The following is a 3,332-nucleotide window of genomic DNA, read 5'->3' as shown; positions in this document are numbered from 1 at the left end:
GGGACCACAACAACCAGCAGCCTTAGCGCGGGATGCGCCCGGGTCAAGGGCGGGCCCGTCCACGCCCGAGGAGACTGGGCTGGGCCCCCCCCTGCGATCTGCGTCAATCGAAGGTACAGTGGTCAGTTCTTCTCAATTATTAACTTTAATAATTCTGGGGCATTGGCATTAACCTCTTGCACGCCAACTCTGCTGTAGGTAGCCAGTAGCATGTAACAAGATGAACAAGCGCGAGGGAAAGAGTGCTCAATCAGGTGGAAGCATAGTGGGGACACTTGACCAATTTCTAACTAGGGCAACCTCTGTTCTTGCACACAAGATCAAAAAACGGAGCGTAGCCTATCTTTGGAGCCTTTTGTCCATAAAAGATCCTCCTTGGGGGATATGGCACCCCACCTTACCCCTGACCAATCCTTGCGATCAGACAAAGCGATAGAAACAGAACCAGACCCAGAAACATTTACGGGATCGATACCCCATGAACCAGAACTGATTTGCACCACACAAAGAGCTTCCACCAGAGCAGCAGTATTGATAAAATCTACGGAATCTATTCCTGACCCTGTTGTAAAGAGAAAGAGGGACAGGGGCCACAGAGACCGAAACCAGCAAAAACCTCAAGACCGAATAAACAAGCATTGAAAATGCAATAGGTCTCGCCTTTTATTAAGTTAAACCCATTTGCTTTGCTAATGGTATTGTATAGCAAAGCAAATGGCTTTAACTTAATAAAAGTCTTTCGATAACAGGCAGCTAAAAGCGGTGACTAAAAGGTTGATCCAAGGTGCGATTGTCAAGGTTACAAATAGATGACTGATGGTTCCAGAGCATATGAAGCCAATGGCTGAATGAATTAGACCCAAAACCCCTTCAAGTAAATATAGGGCTCAATACGTTGGCCATGAATGCAAGCATACATTATACACATCACACCAAAAATGTAATATGCTTAAAGCAGACAACTGAACCATCTTCATAAAAATACACACAAAAAACATTAAAAGAACAAGTACTTCAGCACCCCAACTGCATACAGAACACACTTAAAAGTTATCCTATATCAACTCATTTTGAAACTAAACACTGAACAAAGTACTTACCACAAACGACCAAACACTAACAAAACAGACACTATCAATTGATACTTCCTCCAGTCTCATCTGCTTACAAGATCAGCACTATAAAAATTAGAATATGACGCGGCTATATTCTAAGACAGGAAAGAGATGGAAGGCAATCGACAGAAATTAAAAACCCAAGGAATCAGACCACCGAGCAGAATAGATATCTGAATTATGTCCTATTCTTTTAGGCATAGGAACATAAAACCTGAAGTTACCAGCATCCCTACCACCCCTTAGAAACCTAGTATTTGCGTAGCATAAAAGCATTTTGGGAGGTGCGTCTCAAATTTCCTGCATCGTAACAAACAAGCTCCCACGCAACTGACTTATAGTCGATAAAAGCATGACTTTACTGGAAATGATCAGGCAAATCTCGTTTTACCAAAGCCAAGCCCAGCAAAGCTTTCAAACGTCTAAAATGGAGAACACGCCTTTAATAAAAGATCAGATCCCAACACTATAACCTGAAACCATGTATCTGGTGACAATGAATAGCCTTCTTAAATTAAATATCTCCACAATGGCAACCTGCACTGTTATCTAGAGATCTTTCGTTAGGCTTTCCATTTTATTTCCTCTCCTAGAATACAGTTGAATGTACAGCAAAATTCAACAAGACTATTTAGTTATTGAAATAATGTGTAAATGAAATGCTATTGGACATTGTTTTGTACATACGTGCTCCCTCGTTCATACTATATATTCCTGTTTACTCTGCAAATGTAGCAGGAACAGCTCACACAGTTTCCAAGACCAGCCAGGCCCGGCCAGCGTCAGTAGACAGCACAGGTAAGAAACTGCAAGTTCTGCAATCTACACTTACCTACACCAACGATCCCCGAGGGCGATCGTTGGTTTAGAGTCATGAACATGTGAGTTCAAAAGATTTTTATTGGATAAGTAAAGGTGTCAGTACATAAGAAAAAATAAAACATAACTTCAGTATGAGAGAGAAAAGTAAAACATGGCGATAAAAATATACAATTAATCAGAGGATAACAAATATTTGAGACTATATAACAAAAAACAGCGCTGAAAATAATGAGCAATAAAATAGATTATATAAAAAGAAAAATGCAAAGGAACAACAAGGTCAATCAAGGAGGCTTAGAGACCTCTTGCTGAATGGGAGACAAATGAGAGGAACGCTTAGCACAGATATCTAGGTACAGGGTTACAGGAAGCCATAGATCATGTCGTTTAGCAGCTAAACTAAGGGGGTACACGAAAACAGTATCTAGCCTGTGATAGTGGCAAACATTGTACCACCATGCCCTGAAAGAAATGTTAGTGAAGTTTTTCCAATTGACAGTGATTTGCTGGAATGCAACAGCTAATAACAAGTCAACAATCTGCGTATTAAGATCAGTGTCATCCCAGCAAGGAGAGAGGCTCCCTAAAAAAATATTGACATAGGAGAAGGGGGATGCAGTGTGGAATATGGCATTGATTTGGGCCCAAACTTGTTTCCAAAAATTGTGCGTAAGAGTGCAAGAAAAAAGAATGTGAAAAAGAGTAGCCTTAGGTGTCGAACAGGACCAACAGAAAACCTCTTATTCAACACCTGGGGTGAAAAGAGGAGTCTGTTGTAAATAAAGAAAAGGGTTTGTGTGAGAGAAGCAGCCCTAGATGTCTTGCGAAGTTTGGTCCATAGTTTATCCCAAAGAGAGGTGGGCCAAGAGATGGCAAAATCAGATTCCCATTGTTCCTCTACCTTGGATTTTGGCCTAGGAGTGAGGACCGTGTGAAATGAGTGGTATATTGAGGAGGCTGTGGGATGGGTACGCAGCAAGGAATGAAGCTGCAAGGTAGGATTGGGAGGGTCAGGATGGATGGAGGAATTAGAAAGAAGGGCATAAGTGGACATAACTGCATTCTTAAGCGCAAGATATTTACAAGCAAAGTAGCGAGGGAGATGGAAGTTTTGGCTAAGAACAGAGAAGGATAAGAAATCAGACTTAGAAAAGAGTTGAGATACCCAGATCAAATCCCTCTGTCTCCAGGTTTTCCAGTAAAAGGGTTTGCGGTTGATGGAGATACTATTATTATACCAAATAGTGGAGTTGAGAAATTCGGCAACAGAGGAGGAGGGACCTGGAGAAGTGGAAAGAAGCAATTTAGTAGTAAACTTGTGGATGGGAGTGGAGATAAACTGGGGCTTACGAGAAAATGAAAGGTATTCAGCGAAAGTAAAAGGGGATAAAGAGA

Source organism: Triturus cristatus, chromosome 7, assembly GCF_964204655.1.
Source record: "Triturus cristatus chromosome 7, aTriCri1.1, whole genome shotgun sequence".
Taxonomy (NCBI): Eukaryota; Metazoa; Chordata; class Amphibia; order Caudata; family Salamandridae; genus Triturus; species Triturus cristatus.
The sequence above is the reverse complement of the archived record's forward strand: the minus strand, read 5'-3'. Positions refer to the sequence as shown.